This window comes from Pyrgilauda ruficollis, unplaced genomic scaffold (assembly GCF_017590135.1).
Source record: "Pyrgilauda ruficollis isolate IOZ18807 unplaced genomic scaffold, ASM1759013v1 scaffold67, whole genome shotgun sequence".
NCBI lineage: Eukaryota > Metazoa > Chordata > Aves > Passeriformes > Passeridae > Pyrgilauda > Pyrgilauda ruficollis.
The window spans coordinates 1,385,209-1,407,577 of record NW_024528488.1 but is presented as its reverse complement, the minus strand read 5'-3'; positions in this window follow the sequence as shown (position 1 = coordinate 1,407,577).

Below are 22,369 nucleotides of genomic sequence, written 5' to 3'. Positions count from 1 at the left end.
CCTCACTCTGCACAGCTCCTGAAAGGTGCCTGTGCTCAGCTGGGCTGGGCCCTTTCTGCAGCAGCACTGACACAACCAGAGCACACAGCCTCCAGCTGTGCCAAGGGAAATATGGGCTGGATATTAGGAAGAAGGTTTTTACAGAAAGGGTGATAAAATTCTGGAATGGTTGCCCAGGGAGGTGGTGGAGTCCCCATCCCTGGGTGTGTTTAACAAAGCCTGGATGTGGCACTGGGGGCCAGGGTTTAGCTGAGGTGCTGGGGCTGGGCTGGACCTGATTATCTCAAAGGTCTCTTCCAACCCGGTGATTCTGTGAATTCTGTGATTCCTCAGCACCTTCCCTGCTTTCTCCTGAGTGATGCTGGGATTGAGAGTCCATCACGATGCCCCAGAAGTGCCCCAGCCAGCAGGACAAGGTGCATCACAGCCCCTCCAGTCAGCTCTGAGACCCCCCAGGACTGGAGCCTTCTGTGCCCCAGAACTGCCAGAATTCCCCAGGGCAGAACCCTCGGAATTGCCCTGGAAATGCTGCAGGGAAGCCGAGGTTTGCTGAGCACCTGGAGCAGCTGGTGAATAAATGCCAGAAGCTGCCTGTGCCGTGTGGGTCCCCGCAGCATCTGGTCCCACCTGCAGAGCTCAGAGGAGCAGAGCAGGCTGGAGAATCGCTCTCTCAGGGTGAGAATGAGCACTGCTGGCCCGTCCCCATGGCACTGCAGGCAAATGATCCCTCCTGAGGAGCAGAGGGAGAGGGGGAGGGAAAATTGCACTTTAGAAATGAGTTGCTGCAGGCAAATCCCCAGAATTCTTCTTGAGTTCATTTTTTCTGACTTAAACAAACATGTAAAAAATGAGATAAATAGGGAAAATGTTTGGTTTTTTAAAATTTTGAGTGCTTACACGATTAATCAAATCAAGCTTGATCATGAGCCACGTGACACTGAACAAATGACACAGAAATATCCCCAGTAACCAGGTGGGCAGTTTACAGTGAGGGTTTTAAATGACATAAGGATTTTAATATATAATATACATAGTTAAGATATATTTCTGTATATTAATATATATTTAGAATACATTAGTTAATATTTAATTATATTAATTAATATAATTATTATATTAAATTATGTATAATTAATAAATAAATATTTTATCTGTAATATTTAATATTATGTTTAATATTTACTATTATAGAAAGATATATATTTAATATAGAATAGAATATAAAATACATTAGATAATTAATTTTATTTAATGAATCGAATATATTTTAATATTTAATATTTGTCCCATCCCTGGATGTGTTGCAGAGCAGGGTGGGGCTCTGAGCAGCTCAGTCCAGTGGAAGGTGCCCTGCCCTTGGCAGTTTCCAGGAGGATCTGCTCCATGCTCTTGCCAGGCACAGGTGAGCCTGACTGGCCTGGAGTTCTTTAAATGGGCTCATGTTCCCCTTTTCCAGGCAGTGGGACTTCACTGGATTGCCAAAATTCCTGGATGGGATGGGATGGGAAGTGGCTGGGCCGCTCCAGCTCCCTCAGGAGCCACAGGACCATTTCACCAGCCCCATGGATTTGTGACCTTCAGCTTCCTTGGACATTCCAACCCCAGATTCTCCCTCCTGTCCCCAACCCCTGATTGCCTTTGGGGTGTGCCTGGGGCACTGTGTGTCCCTCTGCTGGGATGTGCCACTCCTGAGCCTGGAGAAGCTGATCCTTGGAGATCATCCCAGCCCCTCTTCCCCCAGGGCTCTGTCCCATGGGACTGTGCCAGCAGAGCCCCAGAGGGGCCAGATCTGCTCTCCCGAAATCCAGGAGAAACAGCTCACTGCCCTGAGGATCTCAGCTCCACCATTTCCTGGTCACCGCATTTTGAAGCAGAGTGGGAATAGAAAACTGATGTGATAAAAGATTGGTGAGATGGACATTTCTGATGTGCCACGCAGAAATATTCTGCACTTCATTAAATTATTCCTTCACTTCAAGGAACAACATTTAAACTCAGTAAGATTAGGAATTTAAATGACTTCAAGAGAGCTTCATTTCTCAGAAAGCACATTCAGGCACATGGTGACATTTAATTTCTTAGCAAGCTGCAGAGCGAAGCTACAAAATTGGCCACAATTAACATTTCCTTAAAACCTGGCTCCAGTGTTGCAGGGATTCAAACAATGGAACCTCAGTCAAAGGAATAATTTGCTCAGTGACTTTGCCTCTTCATTTCTGCTCACAAAAGTTTTCTGAGCAGCTTCTAAACAGCTGCCAATTTTGTGCAACACCCCCATTCTTTCCTGGGAGGTACCAGGTATGCATCAGATAAGTTTCATGAGTAATTCTCAGCCTTTCCTTGCTCAGTTCTATATTTAGAGTTTCTGCTGCAGTGGCTAATCTTGAGGGGAGGCTTAGGTCACCCATTACTATTTCCATTCTCTGGCTGAGTGCAAATACACAATTCTGAGCTCAGATTCCTCTTCAGACGCCCTCTAATTCCTGCTCATCTCTTCGTCCTCTTCAGCACTGGGTAGAAATTAATTGAAAAGGAAAGTGTACAAATATTAATTGACCTCAGCACCATTCTGGGCTGCTGGGGCAGATATTTGATGTGCTACACTCCCAGTGCTAGTTTTAAAACCAGAGGATACAAAAAGCTGAAGTGACATTTAGAGGGAGTGGTTGGAAACTGACTCTCAACTTAGAACTTTGCTTTGCTTTTGGAGAGCAAGCTTAGATGTCCGGCTTAAACTGAAAATATTTTTTTAGACATCCATATCTGCCTGAAATGAATCCTGTTTGAAGTAGAAGAAATCCCCAAAAATCTCAGACAGCGTTTTGTTGAAGGAAGTTTCTATAAGAAAAAAAAAATTAGCAGACACATTTCAGTCTCTGGAATCTATTTTTGCATCGCTGCAAATACATCCTAACCCTCTATATTTTGTCTGGGCTCAGCTCTACAATTTTGCTTAGATTTGCTGCCATTCCTTCTCTTTCAGCACAGATCACACTGCCAGGCACAAAAATCCATTTACATCCCAATGATCCCAGATCCCAGACCCTCTGTGGCTCCTGAAGAGCCCCGCTGCTGGATCAGCCAGATTTTAGGGGATAAACTCCACTGAAATGGAGACATTGCAGCTCAGCAGGTTTCCCTCCTGTTATTCAGGGCTCCTTGTGGAATGCCAGCTGCATTCCCACTGCCTGGAAATGTCAGGGGCCATGTGTCTGCACAGGGGCTCCCCAAATCCTCGCTCCCTGCTCCCCAAATCCTCGCTCCCTGCTCCCCAGTTTAGATGCTGAACATTTCAGGCTGCAGCGTTTGACTCAAAAGTCAACAAATAACCTGCACTTAGGGTGCTGCTCCACACTGCTTTAGGAGATAAATTCTCCTTTGGGCTGTGAAAAACAAAGTCTTGGACAATTTTAGCTTGAATTCCACCCCTGAGGGGAGGCTTGGGAAGGAGCTGGGCTGGGCTGGGGCTGCAGAAGCTGCTGAGCAGCACCAGGAGCTGGGACCTGCCCTGAGGGCCAGAGCAGACACCCTGGAGGGGACCTGTGGGCCAGAGTGATGCCTTGGGAGGCTTCTGGAACAGAGGCTGGACAGAGCTAAAGGAATAAAGTGGGGATTTATTAAAAGGCCTTCACAGGATTCACCCTGGGCAGTGCAAGAGCCCAGCCAGGGCTCCACCCAAGCTGGAGGAAGGTCACAGGTTCTCACACTTTTATAAGTTTTGGTCCATTTCCATATTGGGGTTAATTGTCCAATTCCAGCTCCAGGTGATGCAGTCCCATCCTCCCAGTTTGCTCTCCTCAATTCCCTGCTGTTTGCACTTTTTGGGGCTGAAGCTGCAATGGTGTCCTTGGTTCTGGAGCTGGGAAAGGATTGTTTTGTGTGACTGAGCTGTGAGGAGAGCTTGCTGACACTTCGTATGGAATTCAGAGTTGTACACCAATGCAGTACAGAGTCTGGAAAACATGAAAGCTGAAACTTAAGGCATCAAGAGGACATGGATTTGGAGGCCCACGGGAGGAACCACGGCCATCCTGGGGGACCCGAGGGTTCTCCTTCCAAGCCTCACTTCCAGAAGAGCTCCAGCAGCCCCTCGGGGGGTGATGGACTGGGGGATGTGTGTAACAGTGGGGTGGACACGAATCCAACCTGGGAATCCAAATAACTCCAGTGCTGGTGGTTACCTGTGCACTGCCATGGGCCGGACTGGTGCAGGAATGCTGCAATTCCTGCAGGAACAGCTCCCAGAACCTTTGGCTGTTTTTCTGCACTGGCTGTGAGCAGACACATGGTTCTGGTTGTTTTACTGAGGGCCACATCTTCCCACCTGCTCAGATGAAGCACTGAGGCACCTGAGGGAGCTGTGCACGTGCAAATCATCCTGAAATTCCTTGAGGGACCACAGCTCTGCTTGCTGAGCCCCTCCTCACTGGCAGCTCAGGGTGCATTCATCCTTTACTGAGGGTTTTACTGACCTGCAGTAGGTATTTTTTTGTCTGGGCTCTGCCACATTTTTCTAAAAAACTTAAAAGATTTGAGACTTGTGGTCACCCCTGTGCTGGGGCAGTTTGCTCAAGACTCTGCTGGAGGGTTTGTGCTGAGCTCTTCAGCTGCACTGCACTTGCTGTCCTCCTGTTTGTCCCTCTTTCCTTTTTTTTTCCTGTGGTTTCCTCTAGCAGACAAAATCAGATTTATGCAAAAACTGCTAAGAGATGGCTCAGCTGTGTCTGTGTAAAGAAACCTGTGCAGGTGTCCCTGGAAAACAGTGGGTTCAGCTTTAGGGGCTGCCTGGCTGCTCGGTTTGGGCTTTAGGTTGTTTGCTGTGTTCAAGGAAGTTTCTGGAGTCCCTGCTAGAAAAAGACATGGAATTGTTAACAAATATCAGAGTGTAGTGCTCTGTAGGTTGAAATGCTCTGAACCATCTGTTTTTATTGTGCTTATATGCTGGAAATTGCAGACCAAACCATGGTGATATGCTGGAGAATTTTTTCCGAGAAATCTCCTTTAGTAAAGATGGGGTGAGATGAGTTCAGCACAGAACCAGCAGCTCTCAGATTAATGGATTTGTTTAGAGGGTGAGGAGGAGAATTGCTGGCTGTGACTCACTGGCCAGGCCTGTTTTCAGAGAACTTCCCAAGTTAAGATGTGCAAAAGGAAGGGGGTTGGTACCTGCTGTGCCCTCTGCCCAGCAGGCAGGTCAGGATCCCAAGGGAGCTCAGCAGCAGAGCTGGACCTGGTGCTGCTGCTCCACCTTCTGCACAGCCCAGGGGCAAACCCAGAGCCTGGCCCAAGTCTTTTCCAAGCTTTTTGGAAACGGATGGTGAGAAATTCAGCAGCACAGAGCGCGGTGCTGCTTCTCAGGGCTGGATCAGAGCCGAGGGCAAGGAGACAAAATCCCAAATCCTTTTTTTCCTCTGCCCTGTCTGTCCTTAAGCAGCAGAGTGGGGAAGCTGTGGTGGTTTGGAGGAGGGAGCTGCAGGCCTGCCCTGGAATGGCCATTGCCATGCAGCTGTGACCCGGGGGCCTCCTGAAGAGCAGGGCTTGGCGTGCTGAAGCCATCTCTGCTGGTGCCACCCACCCTGAGCAAAGCAACCCAGCCTCTCCCACAGCTCTCAGGCCAGCTTTGCTCCTGTTTTACAGGGAAAACTGAGAGGGAGGGTGAGGCCATGATGAAAATGGAAAGACCTGCTGTGATTCTGAGTTATATTTTCGGCTAATCCACATAAGAGAGAAATATTTTAAAAAAAGTGCAGACAATGGTAAAAAAGTTCAATCTGTTGCTCTAAATAAAGTGCAGAGTGGACCTTGGATAAACATACATAAGCAGCTTGTGACCCAAGAATATTATTAATTAGGAGGAGATTTCCTCACCTAGATGTTCCTGGAGGAATGCAGCATTGCCATTTTAAATCCACCAGTTTCTGCTCTTAATTAAAATGCTGTAAATCAGAAATCACCTTGCAGCACAGTGGGTGCTCTTTGCTTGCTTGGCTCAGCACAGCATTTCATGGAGGAACAGGAGGGAGCCCAGCTTTTTATCCTGCAAAATACCAATGGCAGACAAAATTCCAAGCCAGCAGTGGTTTCAGATTTTGAGATCAGAGTTAAGAAATTCTTCCAGCAAACTGGGTGTTTATCAGTCACTTTGGAAATAAAGACAAGTTATTCTGTTTACCAGCCTATGAGTGAGTTTCCCAAAGTCCTCATGCCCTGTTCTGGGAAATAAAGTGTGCTGAGAGCTCAAGAATTCCCAAGGCACAAGGCAATACATGCCTATGGAAAGGAAGGAATTGGAATAAGCTAAGTAAACCTTTGTAAACTGAGAGTGGATGTGGATGGAACAAAAAATGTTTAAGTAGAAAGAAAGGGTTTGTTAGGAGCACAATGATATATTTCTCTTTGGGGCTGTTCCCTTTAGGAATTGTAGGGAAGACTGACCTTAGAACTTTGCAGAGGATGTATGTAAAGAGTTTTGATTTTTCTTTTTTTCCCCTCTCACTGCTTTTGAGCCCTACATTTGTGTTTGCTGCAGGAGGTTCATTGTTTCCAGGGCTGATTTATATAATCAGCTGTTCTGGAAGGCAGCCAAGGATGAAGGAAATGGTTAAAGTGCTCATTTTAATGGAGAGTGGAGTTTGGTGGTGCGTGGCAGAGCCTGAGGATTTTGGGTTTTAATGCAGTATTGTCCACCCAGAGCTTTCCCAGCCCAGCTGTTCACTGCTTGCTCCTCTCCAACACAATGCTAAAAATGGATTTAAATTGGATTTAAAAAACCACAGAGCTCCTCACTGACAGAGCAATGAGTGAAGGGCTGCCCCAAAAGCTGGCTCCACAGTCTGGGTCGTACAGAACACATCCCTGCAGGGGCAGGAGAGGGGGGCACCTGAGCCCACCACTCTGCTGCCAGGCTGAGAGTGCTGCACGAGAAGGAGCCCACCAGGGCTGGCTCCTGGCAGGCACTGCCAGCTGGGTGTAGAAAACTTCATGCCCTGGGCCTCAGATTGGGCTGTGCCCAGGTGCAGCTTGCTGGGTAAATCCTGCCAGGTGGATTGTGGCTGCTCAGGCATTCTGTGCTCCAGGAGTTGGTTCAGCTTCCCTCAGAAACTCTTTGGGGCCAGTCTCCAGGCAAGGCTCATCATTTCAGTCTAATTCAGAGCCCTTTTTTCCCTTTTCCCTCCCTCTTTATTTCCTTTTTTCCCCAGCTTTTTATTTTTTCCCTTTTCCTCCCTGTGGAAGTGATTTAATCTGGTTATGGCAGGTGGTGGAGAGCCAACCAAACTGAGCCCTGGTCATTTGCCACGTGGGCTTTTCAGTGCTTTGCACAAGTGATCAAACTCCTGTCGCCTGGTGCTTCCTTGTGTGTGACTCCTCTTGCAATCCCTGTGTTGTTCTCCACTTTGGCATAAACTGTGTGGCACAGTTCTCCTTTCAAGGTTTGGAAGCTTTTTGGGATGATTAGGGAGGACTGGATCCTCACTGCGCCTGGAAAGCCACCCAGATGGGTGGGGAACCTCCTGGGGGGACTTTCCCAAAGAGGGGCACAGAGGTGGCTGTCAGGTGCCACCTGGCTGTCCCCAAACCAAGGCTGAGGATGCCCTGGGTAATCCCAGCCCTGGGAGAGGCAGATCCCTGCAGTTCCCACCCTCAGGCATCCCATGGGATCACACACTGCTCCTCTCCCAGCAGTGCCAGACACTTTTGGGAACCACGGGGCCACTTCCATGGGTCAGGGCAACAGCGGCCACAAATCCTTTCAGGCACATCTCTGACTGTTCATTGTGCTGAAGGAAAAGTGAGCAAACTCTGCAATGCATTAACCTTTGTCCTAATAATGGGAGTCTCTTGAGCTGTCCCTGATTCCTGGAAAGCAGCACTGGTACATTACAGAATTAATTCAGCATCTTCTGTTTTCATCATCGAGTGTCTTTTCCTTGTATTATGTTCTGCTTCTTTTCTCTAGTGGATATATTGCCTGGTTTTATATTTTCTCAGTACTTAAGAGTGGAAAAAATTGAAGCTCTTTCTTCAGAGAAGTTCTGCTAGAGATGCTCTTGAGATCCATCCTGCTCTGTCTGATGCCTGACATGAGCCAGGAGTAATTGAGGAAATTTTTCTGCGTCAATGACAGTAAATAATCAGTGTCTGTTTTCTCCCACAGAAAATTATTCCTGGGCTTGTTTCAGAAACTGAAGTGACTCTCATTTCCTTGAAAGGAATTATATTAAATGGCTGATAAATTTCCACCACTGCTGTTGTCAGAACCACATTCAAGGACAGGATATGGGGATTTAAAAAAATAATTTAATAACACAGAATTGTTTGGCTCTGACCTGCAATAAGAATTGTGTGAACTGCTCTGCTGCACACTGGATCCCACATGAGATGGCTCAGGGAAACTCAACGGTCTGCAGCAAATTCAGTTCATTTGCAGCCACTCCTAATCCTTCTCCCAGTCATTCCCACTTCCTTTGACTCACAGGCTCATCCTGTGCTCAGGATGTTGTGTGGGCTGAGTCTCCATCCCAGCTCCCCACTGCCCTGCCTGGGGGACCCTTCCCTTTATTCGTACCCCAGACCCAGGGCTGAGGGCTGCCTCGAGCAGCTGGGGACACTGGAGGTGCTGCTGGGGCTGGGTGGGACAGGGGTTCCGCTGCTCTGTCAGGAGCCCTGGCTGTGGGCTGCATCCCTCATTTTCCAGGCACTTTGTTACAACTCCTCCAAAGGACAGGGATGCAGCCTTTGCAAGCCTGGCTCTGGGGCTGCATCCCTCATTTCCCAGGAATTTGGTTACAACATCTCCTAAGGACAGGGATGCAGCCCTTCCATCTCCCTCTGATGGTGGGAACATCTCAGCCCACAGAGGGCAGGAGGAGCAGACAAACTGGAAACAGCATTCCAGAATCCCTGGTGTGACCATTAGGGCAGAGCAGAAAAATCAGAAGAAATTGGGGCAAGCACAGCATTCTGATGTCAGATTAAGCCCTTTTCTGACCCAGGGATGGGGCAACTAAGAGGAGTTTTAAAAACTTTTATTCCATTTTCAGTCTCAGGAGAAGGGTGAGACCATACAGATGTTATAATTCACATCATCACAATCAGAAGCCAATTATTTCCTAATTACAATACATTATAAGCGTTTCTTGGCCTATCAGCTTTTGCCACACCATGCTGTAAATGCCTTAAAACCAAAAATCTAAAATTACCCCTCGTGAGTCCTACTACAGTGCATCTTTCATAGTTCTGTTTCTCTGAAGTATCTAGTCTTATTTGCAAGGCCATCCTTTGAAACTTGTTTCTGGGTCCATTTTTCTCTCAAAAATATCTGCCTTATTCTATGGTATTTCTAAGTCAGAATTTATTGTCTAAAAGTTTGCATACAGATGCAGACTGTGTGGGCCTTCTGTCAGCCTTTGAGAATTCCCTACAAACTCATTTCCCCCATTCTGAAATAGCAAAAGATGGAGTTTCTAAGAGCCTCCCCAGGTACCTGAGGGCTCTCAGGTTGGAAGGGGCCTCTGAAGCTTCACCTGGCCAAAGCAGGACCAACTTCAGCCATGGATTGGGGCACAAAGCCACCACGTGTCATGGTCCCCGCTGCTCCCAACTGCTTGGAGAAGATCCAGCCTGGTGGGAAATTGTAGGTGGATGAGTTGAAGATGACTTGTATTTTTTTGCTCTCATAAATGCTTCTCTCTATTGGGTTCTTTCTTTGAGGAAATTCTTCCTGTGTGGACACATTTTAAAGCGACAAAATTAAGGCATCTGCTACTGCCTGCACTGTCTGTTATGCTTTTGTATTTTGGCTTTCACTTCCTGTGGTCAGTAAAAATACCAGATTATTAGATTTTGGTTCAACTTCTTCCTGCCCATGTTCCTTATCAGACTCCTCAGTGGCTCCCTGCAAAGTGTGAGGCTTTTCCTGCCTGAGGGTTAACTCACCTGGTTTTGGTGCTGCCATCAAAAGTTTGGGGTTTGCTTATGAAATCTGACGTGCTGCAACGCTCCTTTTTGGCCAAACCTTAAATATTCCCAACCTGCATAAAGGAATATCCTCTGCATGGCAGCTCACCCCTTAAAGGCCTGAAAATTCCCAGTGGGGAAGGTTGAGGGGTGGATGTTGGGTGAGTATTGAGTGTGAGTTGCTCCAACACAATAATCCTTCCTCAGCTTATCCTTCAGGGAGTTGCAAGGATGTGTGGAAATGCTGTATTTCAGAAGGTGCAAAGTCAAGTTTCTGAGGAGAAAGCGGGAGCCAGATTCAGCCTGAGGTGTGCAGAGCAGCACAGGGACAGCAGGGGTGCCGTGCCCAGACCCGGCTGTGCTGGAAGTGCCAGAGGAGGATTTCCCCGTGGCTGCGTGGTTTGACATCTCCAAATCTGTCTGAGCTCCCCGGTGCTGCCCAGCAGGGCTGGTGCCGAGGAAAACAGCAGGAGCTGGAGGAGGAGAGTGGAGGGAGCAGGGGAGCCGCTCGCCGGGCCGGGCGCTCCTCTAAATGTTAAGGGCGCGCTGCGGGAGAGGCTGGGCAGGCACAAAAGGTCACCACTGCCCCAGCTGGCAGGGAAACAAAGGCCAGCTATTTTTAACTTCAATTGGGAAGCCTAAAGCCATAGGCTGGCCTGATTGCAGAAGGCCTTGGCTGTGGTGCTAATCAGAGCTGTTCACATAATGAGAGCCTGGCTGCCGACCCCCGAGCTGCATCCCAGGAATGCCTCACACCTGGGGATGCTGCAGGTGGGCTCGGCCTCCTGGAGTCCTGCAAGCACTGCACCAAAAATCCCTTCTTGTCTTGGAGAGTTGCTGCGAGAGACACCGAGTTTGTGAGCCAGCCGTGCGGGTTGTCAGGGACACAGATAATTTGCATTACTTGGCAGTGCCCCCACCTGCAGCTGTGCACTGCCACTGGGTCAAAATCCAAGAGAGATTGCTGGGCAAATGGGACAGGTGCCATAAGATCCATAGAAAAGGGATGTCCTGTTCTGCTTGGAGAATCCAGGCTCCTTAGATGTGTCCTCTGCAGGCACAAAGCTTTGACTCCAAGGCTCTTTTCAAAAATCAAAGTAGGTATTTTCTTTTGATCTGCAGGGACCCTGCCATGCACGTGCCAGCAGGAGTATCAGCACAGGCAGGACAAGGTCTGCACCTCTGGTTTTTGGCTTTCTTCACCCTGGTGATAGAGCCAAGGGAAGCCAAGTTCTGGTCTGGGATAATTTGCTAACTTTTCTTGATGCTGCTTTAGAAAGTGGGGCTGCACTTGCAGGTCTCTGTTCATAACTTGCTTCTGGTATTAAGAAAATCTCCTGAGACTTCCTGGTGAGCCATCAGGGTCTGAACAGCCTCTTGGGTGGGTAAGCAGTGCCAAAGTTGCACCACACTTCAACTTTTCTGGTCTTGTGTCAAGAAGGAAAAAAAAAAAGGTAAGTCTGCACCAGCCTTATTCCCCCTGATCAGTACTTGCAGCAGGGCTTTTCTCAAATTGATGGTGGAAATATGGAATATTTGCCTGCTTTCTGAGCTGTCTGGCAGTGCAGGCCCAGTGCTCAGCAAGGTTTCCCACTGCAGCAATAAGAGCCCACAGCTGATTTTCTGTGCAGCTGTGGAATGGGACCACTTCCTGATTTTGTCACTCCAGAGGAATGAGAAGACTTTTCCTAAGAATAAGCTTGTAAAGCTCTGTTCGTTTCCTTGAGGTTGCTGAGGGCTGGGGACACAGGGTGGCTCCTGGAGCTCCCAGCCCTTCCTTCCCCTGGGATTCACCCTTTCCCTGGAAGTGTCACCAGCTGAGCTGTGGGGTTGGAGTGTGCTAGGAGCTCCCTGCCTGCAGCAGTGCTGGAGCTGGGAAGGGATTGTGGCCAAATTAATCAATGTCCTCAGAGCAGCCTGGCCTGGCTACGTCCCCACAGCCCTGGTGGGATGGGTGGTGTCACTGCGAGGGGTGACAGCCACCCAAAGTGACCCCAGGGGATCCTGCAGCTTCCAGCCCTCAGCGCTGACCCAGCCCCTGCCTCCTGCCATGCAGGTGACCCCATGGCTCAGGTGACCCCATGGCTCAGGTGACCCCATAACTCAGGTGATCCCATAACTCAGGTGATCCCATGGCTCAGGTGACCCCATGGCTCAGGTGACCCCATAACTCAGGTGATCCCATGGCTCAGATGATCCCATGGCTCAGGTGACCCCATGGCTCAGGTGACCCCACAGCTCAGGTGATCCTGCAGTTCAGGTGACCCCACAGCTCAGCTCCCAGGCCAGGCCATTCCAAGGGGAATTCTGCTGCTGCTGTGGTGGCTCCATTCAGATTTGCCCTGCAGAGAGCCTGCACAGCTGCTGCTGCTGTGTCCAGATGTTGTGATACCCCCAGCTGTTCCCTTCTTACAAAATGGTTTCCAAAGCCCTGGGACAGCTTTGGGCTGAGCTCAGTGTGAAGCCCAGCTACCCCCGTCCCTCGGGATCTGATCAGTGTCCCCGAGCTCCTGAGCACCTCCAGCACAGCTCTCTCTCTCTCTAATTCTCTGCACTGCCATGTGTTTGTGAGGAAATCAGCGTGTTCCCAGGTTGTCAGAGTGCACTGAGAGCGTGGACACATCTTATTTGTAGGATTTCTCTGGCCCCAGCCATCCCACACACTCTGAAGGCCAGTGAGCAGCTGCCAAGGTCAGCAGTTTGGGATCCCAAAGTTCATCCCAGTGGAGGTGCTGCCCTCATTGTTCCATCAGGGGCAGAGATGTTCTGTGGTTTGTTGGAATCATGGAATCACAGAATGTGCTGTGTTGGAAGGGACCCATCAGCATCACCCAGTCCAGCTCCTGGCTCTGCAATGGGGAAAATGAATTTGTAGGGAATTCTCAAAGCCTGGCAGAAGGCTCACACAGTGTGCACCTGTATGCAAATCTTGAGGTAAGAAATGCTGACTTAGAAATGCCATGGAATAGGACAGACATTGTTGAGAGAGAAATGGAGCTAGAAACAAGTTTCAAAGTGTCTGCTAAGGAAGGCAGGAGCCTCTCCTGAAATGGAAAATGTAAACTGTAAACCCCCTCCCTCTGAATTATTACAGTTTTGAAATTGAGGGGCTCTCAGGCAAAGGTATAGGAGTAGGAATAACAGTTCTTTACTAGGAAAATTAAAATACAAATGTAATGGTACAAAACACCACTGCCAGGGTGAGAGCATGCCCTGCCCCCTGTGTGTTGGCTGTGGGAGAGATAAAGAAAACTACCCATGGACAGCAGAGAACTGCCCAGCTCTGACAGATGTGAAATGGAATACACACATTATTTTACAATCCAGGACACAAAGGATGGCCTTGTCAATAAGACTAGATACTTCAGAGAAACAGAACTATGAAAGATGCACTGTAGTAGGATCCACGAGGGGAAATTTTAGATTTTTGGTTTTAAGGCATTTACAGCATGGTGTGGCAAAAGCTGATAGGCCAAGAAACACTTACAGTGTATTGTAATTAGGAAACAGTTGGCTTCTGATTGTGATGATGTGAATTATAACATCTGTATGGTCTCACCCTTCTCCTGAGACTGAAAATGGAATAAAAGTTTTTAAAACTCCTCTTAGTTGTCCCATCCCTGGGTCAGAAAAGGGCTTCATCTGACACTGCACAAACACCCCAAAAATCCCACCCTGTGCATCCCTGAGAGCTCTCAGCATGGGATGTTCCTAATTTTACTTTTCCAGATCTTACCCATGGCTCTGCCCTTCTGTGGAGCTTTCCTGTCCCTCAGAAATCCCACACGTGGTGGCTGTACCTAAACCCTCCCTGTGTTCTTGGGGAAAACAGCCTCCAAACCAAGTCCCAGCTGCATCTCCGTGTCCTGCCGTGTCCCCTCACTCTGGGCACTCCCAGTGTGGCACTGCAATTAACAACAATTAAGGGCAGCAGCGAAGAGGTGCCTGTGTGGCTTTCTTTGCAAGGCCTTGCAGATTGCAGGCTCCAGATCACAGCAGGCAGTGGATGCCACGGGGAAGGAGCACTGGTTAAAAAAGCCCTGGCTGCTTCCCAGAGAGCTGAAGGATTAATTAGGGCCATGGACTGTCTAATTCAGCCCTTAATGAGCCCTGAGGGACCGGGAGATACAAAAGCTGGGAAGAAGCAGCCCTGGAGCAGTGCTGGTTCAGGACTGAGAGCCTGGACAGGAGATATGGAACCCTACAGGCAACTGGGAGGAAATTGTGGAGCAGGAGCCCCTGGAGTCTGGGCTGTGGAGGCAGAGCCCTCCTCCTCTAAAGGCACATTTCACCTGCTAAAAAGCAAGCTTTGAGGTGTCTGTAGTGAAAGCTGCAAAACCAGGTTGTTGGTTTGGGCTTGGGAAGAGAAATTAAACCTCTCCAAAGGTGAAATCAAAGTGTTCATCTTGTTTGGAGGACTCTGGATTGGAGCTTAAATTTCTTCTCTGGGCAGTTATTTTGGGGCTGTGATCTACCCTTGTTCCCCTGTGTGGGAGCTGGGCTGGCTCAACACAGGACCCTCTGAGAGACAAAGGCAAAAAATGCAAGGCAAAAAAAAAAAAAGAGAAAAAATGAAAAACTCTCAGAGCTGACCCTGGAGCCTCCTCCCAGAGAATCCCTGCACCTTTTTGTCTCTTCAGAGAGCAGTGCCTGGGACACCTGGAGCCTCTGTGGCCCTTCCCAGCAGAGCCTTCCTCTCTGGGAGATTTGCTAAATATTTAACTGAATTATTCTGAACTCCAGGATGAGATTTCCTTTTTTGGGGGGGTCCTGGCAAAGCCGGGGCTGCCCATGTGCCCCTGCTCAGCCCAAGGGAACCTTCCCAGCTGCTCCTGCTGCCTGCCAGGGCTGGGGACCCCAGACCCTGCTGGGGTTTGCATTGCTGCTCCCACTCCTGAATTCCTGGAAGGAATTCCTGCCCCATTTTCCTCCTGGGAGTGAGGGGCAGGATCTGGCCTTGACTCACAGGCTGCAGCATCAATGGTCTGCTTTGAGCCTGCTGGAAATTTGGGGTTCTTCTGTTGGTTTGGGTGAAAGATATGATGTCATGCAGATTTTTCAATCCAAATTCTCCCGTGGCAGTTATTCTGAGCCAGCAATTTTTAGGAAGCAGCTCCTGGAAGTCTCATCTCCCCCATTCCCAGCTCCCAAACCATTTCAAAGAAGTGCAGTCGAAACTGGGAGACTCCAAATCAGAGCTGAAGGAATGAAGCACCACTGAACTCCACTCACCCCACACATTTTTCTGCTCCACCTCCCACCTCAGCTCCTGGCTCCCTCTGAGCCTGGCACTTGGCAAAAGGGGAATCCTGGATGGAGAAGGGAATTCAGACACTTCTCTGCTTGTGTCTGCTCTGATCCTCGAGCCTGGGCTGGCAGAGGTGTGCTGGTGTTGCTGTACAGGAGTTTATCCTGGGCCATGGACTCTTGGAATTGTCTCCCTCCCAGCCAGGAGAGGATGATCCCTCTGTGTGTGATGGATGTGATGTGTGTGTCCACTGAAAGGAAAGTAATGCTGCCCTGTGAATTCCCTCTGGATTCTTTGCATCTTCCAGCTGAGTGACATTTGTGGATGCTCTGCTGGGTGTGTTTGACTGGGGTAGCAGGATGGAAACAACTCTTTTCTAAGCTCTGAAAGAGTTTTTATTCAATTATTTCAAACTAAAAATATGGGAAGGCAAATCCTCCTTCTCCCTTGGCAACCTCAAGCCCCCAGGTCTGTGAGAAGCACAAAGAAATAATTTTATGTGTGAATTTGGCTCCCTGCTCCCTGCAGACAGGGAAATACCTGCAGAGAGGCTGTGGAGCCGGGGGTGGGGGGAAGTGAAGGGAAATGCAATTCACTTGCAGCTTTGTCATGGGAAAGCTGAGGAGGGGGAGGAGCTGGGTTTGGGTCAGGAATTCCTCAGCCCTCACTGTGCTGAGCTCCCTTCTCCCCTCTGACTGACCAGAGGAGGTTCACCAGCATGGCAATGATCTATTGGGGGATATTTTCCTTTCCTCCCCTCCTGCTCCTCGGCTGCTTTCTCCAGCACCATCTCTGCTCTCACATTTTGGGAGTAACAAGGCCCTGAAGGGATGTGGTTTATTGATTTCCCTCTGGAATACCTTTTCCCTGAATTTTCTCAAGAGTTTTTCACATGGGGAATAAACCCTGCCTGGTACTTTTCCTCCTCACCGCGGTTTGATGGCATTTCCTGGGACAGAAATGCAGGAAAAAATAATTAGCAAAGCTCCCAGCAATAACAAACTGTGCAAATCTTTGCCCTCCAATTCCACTGTTTGGCATTATCAAGGAAAAGAAATGTGAAAATGGTAACACTCTTTAATTCATTAACGTGCTAATTGATTTCACAAAATTAGTTTGCAGGCACTAAAAGCAGTTTCTCTTATCTGCTTTTTCTGAACTGCCAGTACAAAGCAGAAGCAGAAGTAGGGAAGACACTTGCACAAATAAATGGAAATAGTGATACAGCAAACGTTGCCTGAAAGCAAAAATCAAATTCTTCTCTGTTCTGCTGAATTTGGCATGCATCAAAAATACAAATTTTCTGCATTTCCAGCACTCTGGAGAAGAAAAGGGCCGATCTTTCCCCCCTGCCCCATTAACAACAAGCACTTAGGGGGCAGTAAGATCCCAGGGACAGGGAACAGCCCAACTCCCTGCATTTATTTTATTGTCAGAAACCCCCTCATCACTGTTTTGTCAGAGATCACAGCTGGAGAGAGAATGGGGACAAAGAAATGAAACGGAGTTGTTGTCTCCTCTCAAAAGCACTTGCAGTGGTGTTTAGTTTCTGTAGTGATTTCAAGCACAGGTCCGCTCTGGAGTGGATGCTTCCCTGGGGAACTTTTTCCAGGTGTTTTTTTGAGCACAGATGGACAGTGGCGAAATCAAACCAGCAATGCAGGAGGCAAAGGGAATGGTTTCAAAGGTTACCCCTGGAATGGTTGGTGTTTCTCAGCAACTTTGCCTGGATTTCTTAAACCAAAGACTGCTGCCCTCGAGGAGAAGAGCCTTCTTCCCCTGCTCTCCCTCTGACCCACAGCCAGAGGGTAAAAATGGTGCCCTTAGAAAGAGGAAAATAAAAGTGCAGATTGCTCATTTGGAAAGAAAACATTTTATTTTTAATCCTCTTTTAAGTGAAGATGGGCTTTAGTAAAAAAGGGAAGGGATTTGTCCTCTCTTATTTCTGATGGAAGCAGAGGTGGTTGGGCAGGCACTGCCAGGCAATGGGTGTTGTCCTCACTGAAATAAATCTAAATTTGCCTTTCATGGCTCTTCTCAGGTATTTTTTGCTGGACATTTTTCAACTATCCAACCAGTCTGGGTCATCTCCATGTCAGCTTTGATTTTGGGCAGTAGTTTGGGGCTGACTTGGGGCTGCATTAAGGGTCTCTGTAGCTGAGCACAGAGGAAAAGGCAGCTCTGGCCCTTGGACCAAGGAGTGTTTGTTCCCATGGTTTTCCAGCCTGAGAACAACCTGCCCTGGTGGGGATGGAAGGAATGTCGAGCTGAACCTTGGGACTGTGGCTACCGTGGAGCTTCCAACTGTTTTGGGTTTAGGAGAAGTTCAACCATCTGAAAGTGCATCATCTGAACATTTGGCAAGATGAAAATCTGGAGGAGAGAGTATTCAAAATTTACTTTTCATTAACACAAGCTAATTAAACCATCCAGCCAGCACTCTCCGTACCCAGAGCAGGCAGCCACATCTATTTTGAGCCTTCCCTTCTCCTGCCAAGTCCAAGTCTCCAGACCAGCTTTATTTTTCAGTGGGAACTGAGGACTTTGGGACAATGTCAAGCATCACGCTCTGGATCTGCTAATTTGTGGCTGGGTTGTGCAATTCTTGCCCAGCTAATTTTAGCTGTGCCTTGCAGGGTGAGAGTGGGACAGCTTTGGTAAAGAACAGGCCACAGGAGCAGCCCCAAGCTCCGAGTTTAATTGTGTAAGAAGCCAGCAGAACCATGGGTAAGGCTCATATGATGGAGCCTTTCTTTAATTCTGCCTTGTTAATGTGAGCTCTGCTGCACTCCAGCTTTCCTGAGGATATAATTTATAACACGCTTGCTTCCCAACAACCTTTTCTTTCTCAGCAGCAGAACCTCACCCCTCCTGTGGTTTCAGCACAAAGTCTGGGGAAAGGGAAAAGGGACTTTCTCCTGGCTTGTTGTGCCATCATCTCTTTGCCATCATCCCCTCGCATCTTTGCTGGATGTGGACTTTGTTTCCCTTGAATAAGCTTATTTTTAGCTCAATAAAGTGCACTTGAGATCCCCTCCTTCCCTGGCAGCCTTGCTGCTGCCTGAGCAGCCTTGTTCTTCCTGGAGCATTTAGGGGGAGAGTGGGATTTGAAGTGGCAAAGCTGCACTGAAACCCTCGTGGTGCTTGGACTGGAGCTCTATTTCCTGGGAAATGCTGAAATCCTGGAAGCCCAGAGTAAAACCCTGAGTGACTCTGGAGAAGTGAGGATAAAGGGGGTGTAGCCAACATAACCATGATTAAAACTGGGGATCTGTGGGTGTCCATCAAGAGGAAACCCTGACCCAGCTCCTCAGCTCTCAGAAGCCCAGCCAAAGCACCCCCTGCTCCGCCCCACTGCTCAGCTGTGGATGAAGCCTGAACCCAGAGGTGAGAGCTGCTCCAGCCCCTGCATGCCCAGGGTGCCTTTCCAGGGTGTGGGAAAGGCTGCAGAGAGCCTGTGGAGCCAGCTCTGTGTCCATCCCTGCACGACCATGTGGCCAGAAATGCCTCAGAGGGGCTGTGCTGTCACAAATGCTCAGTTGGGATGTCCTTGGAGATACCCAGCCAGGTGGGAAGGAGGCACCAAGGGGCTTTCAGCTGTGCTGTGTCCCCAGGTGTCCCCTGCAGTGGCACTGGGATCTCTGCCTTTGATCACAGCTGGTTTTGGGAGCCCTCAGCCCTCTGCTGCTGGCCCTGGAGTGATGTCCCTGAGGCCACCTCGGCCTGGCAGCCCAGACCAGCTCTCCCCAGCTCCAGCACTGGAGCCAAACAGAAATGAGGATTTTCCAGAGCAGCTTTAATTTGTTACGAGCCACAAGTCAAGAGGAACCATTTTTAAAAAATTCCATCTATTTTACCTAGACATGCATTCCCATGTCATTAATTCTGCCTTGGCTGCTAAGGCTTTTTCCAGCCCCTCAGCCTGGAGCCTCCTCGCTCCAAGCACAGCTGGACAGAGCTGCTGGTGGCTCTGCTGGCAGGTTCTCCATGCTCAGTTCCACCTGAAGGATCCCCTCCACAAGGTTTGGATAGAAACCCTCCCAGCCACAGTTATGCATTGGAACCATCTGTTTGCACTGGCACTCAGGGAGTCCAGCACAACACTTCTGTTGTTTTCCAGACTCTTTGCACCCCTGGCAGATCCCAGTGAACAGCCCCTGGTGTTAACAGGATGTGGTTTGGTGCAGGGATGAATAATCCTGGCACTGAAGACAGTGCCCTTTTTCTGGAATTCCTCTTGGAATTTCTCCTGAGAATGGCAGAGGGATTATAACTGGGTTGGGGGATGGAATTCAAACATTCAAACTGGCATTTCTACAGCAGTTTGGATCAGGTTTGTTTGTGTTTGCTGCAGGAGGAGTGTGGCCTTTACCCCTCTTTACCTGTCACCAATGTGCCTTTCTATTAAAAGCCAGGAGAATCACAGAGTCAGGACAAAGCCCAGTGCTGAGCAGGTTTTCTCCCCCTCTCAGAGCTGTTATCTCTGGATTTTGGGCACTGGTCACTCCCTGAGTGCCACCCCCACTGACCCTGCTTCCAGCCCTCACTCCCAGGGGCGCTGTGTGGGGAGTGGGATGAGCTCTGGGGTGAACGTGGGCTTTGATGGAGCAGCCTCTGGGAAGGGGCTCTGATTTCTTCTGCAGGAGATGACAGAACTCAGCCCCTGCCACCTCAGCCTGGCTTCCCTGTGCTGGAAACCAGCACTCAGCACGTCCCAGCTGCAGGGATGGCAGAATCCAAGCACCCATTTCCCTTTGCCAGGGAAGTGTTGTTACCCCCCTGCTCCACAAACCCACCTGGGACCCCCACACAGCCAGGGACATCTTTAATGGAGCCCTGTGGAGGCTGAAACCACTCAGCTGTAAGCAAGCAGCAAAATCAAACTCTTTAATGGAGTTAAAGACAGGAGGAAGAGGGCAGGCCCCTGGCAGCACGGGAACGCCAGCGGGATGTGCCCGGCCTGGGCTGGCCAACATTTCTGCTTCTCTCCATCCTTCTCCTTGTGCCCCAGCTGCCCAGCAGGCTGGGAATGGCACAGCCACGGCACGGCAGCCGGGGCAGGGCTGGGATACAAACCTGGAGTGCACAGTCACCTGTCCCAGCAGCAGCAGGTGCCTCCAGCAGGAGATGCAGCAGGAGCGGCACGCTGGGGCTGTGGGCAGCTGCCCAGTCCTTGGCAAGGGCAACACTCCCTGCTGGGCAGAGCCAGAGGCCACAGCCCCCGGGCTGCCAGCTGTTATGGGTATTTATTGTATGTGCTCCTATTCTCCTTTCCTGGTCCAAAGAGTCGGGATTTCCTCTGAATTGCGTGAAACCACCGCAGCAGCAGGGCTGGCCAGGGACTCCTCTCGTGCTGCCCTGGATCTGTGGGGGAGCGAAACTTTGAGGAAAGCAAAATGATGGTCACATATTCCCTGAAAAAGCTGTGGGACAAGGCTTTGTTAAGGCAATCCGGGACAGCTCCCTTGGTGGGATCAGGGAAAAACCCTCCCTGTTCCCTGTGCACACAGCCCCCCCGGTAATGAACCCCCTGTGGGGGTGGGAGGGCTCCTGGGGACTGTCCCAGGCCTTTCTGTCACCTGGGTGTCCCCTGGGAGTGCCAGAGCCCTCTGCAACTGGCCATGGACACCAACACAGCAAAGCTGGGCTCCAGCCAGGCCAAAAAATAAACCACAAATCAACTGAAATAAATCACAGAATACAAACAGTCTGGTTTAGGACAGATAAGGCAGCAAGTGACAGAGATTTTGACAATTGCACTATCAGTGCAATTTGCTTGTCTTGTCCTTTGCTGATTTAGGGCTGTGTAAAATCCAGGCTCTGTAAAAAGCACCCACTTTCTGTCATCTGAGCTTTGGTGCTGTCAGGCTGCTCTATATTTGGCACAGAAAAAGCACAGTTTGGCTGCTGAGGAGTTAAACCAAGGCAAATGCACTTTGCTTTATCCAGCTCCCAAACAGAGGGCAGAGGACTTGTGTGATGGCTCAAATGTGTGGAGAGCAATTCCACTCCAAGACGTGCTGCCATTCCTCAGACTCAAATCTCCCTGCACAGGAGTGACTGATGAAGGAAAAGCTATCAAATGTCCAGGTCAGCAGCACCAGATTGATATTAAACCAGCGTGGGCAGTGCAGCTCAGCAGAGCTCTGCCCAGCCCATTCATCTGGAGAGGCCAGGCTGGAGGAACAGCAGTGACAAAGAACTTTGTGACACAGCAGCAGTGACTGACTCCTAAAATTACTTCTGTGTTCAAACCTGCTGCTCCCCTCACATTTCTGCAGTGTTCAGGGTATCAACCCAGCCTCTGTAAAACCAGACTTAAAGACTGCTGTCTTTAGGACGAGGCACCTCAAGTCCTAAACCATTTCCACCCAGGGCAGACCACACTGTGGGCAAGGGCCAGCTGCTTTTTGATTTCCTCTGACCTTGCAGAGGTTTGAATGCACATCCACACCCTCTGAGGATTTACTGAATAAAAGCTGTACAGCTTTTGTAAAGGTGAGCTAGAAGAGAAGCAAATACACCAATAGATCCCATAATTGTTTCTCCAGATAAAAAACAGAGAAGGAAACTTCCCTTCTGAAGTTAACTCCACTGCCTGCAGGGCTGGCCATGAAGGCAGCCCTGAGTGTCTTGGAGCTGATTCTCAGAGGTTATTTATAAGTGAATTTATAAGTGAATTTAGTGCCACGATTTGTTGTGGAAAAACCAGATCCTGGCAAAAATGTATCACTGTTCCCATGCAGCTGTGAAACAGGAACAAGGCCAGAGAGGCTCTAGGTGTGTGCTATGGGTCAGTGTGTGTGCAGAGTTCTGTGTGTGTGAACAGGATCTGCTTCTTTGCAGAGCTCTGGGTGTGCAGAGTTCTGTGTGTCCAGAGCTCTCCTTGTCCAGGACCTGTGTCCAGCCCTGTCTGTGTCCCCAGCTGTGTCCAGCCCTGTGTGTCCCCAGCTGTGTCCAACCCTGTCTGTGTCCCCAGCTCTGTCCAGCTCTGTGTGTGTCCCCAGCTCTGTCCAGCCCTGTGTGTCCCCAGCCCTGTCTGTGTCCCCAGCTCTGTCCAGCTCTGTGTGTCCCCAGCTCTGTCCAGCTCTATGTGTCCCCAGCTCTGTGTCCAGCCCTGTGTCCCCAGCTCTGTGTTCCCCCCTCCTCTCCCCCCTCAGTGTC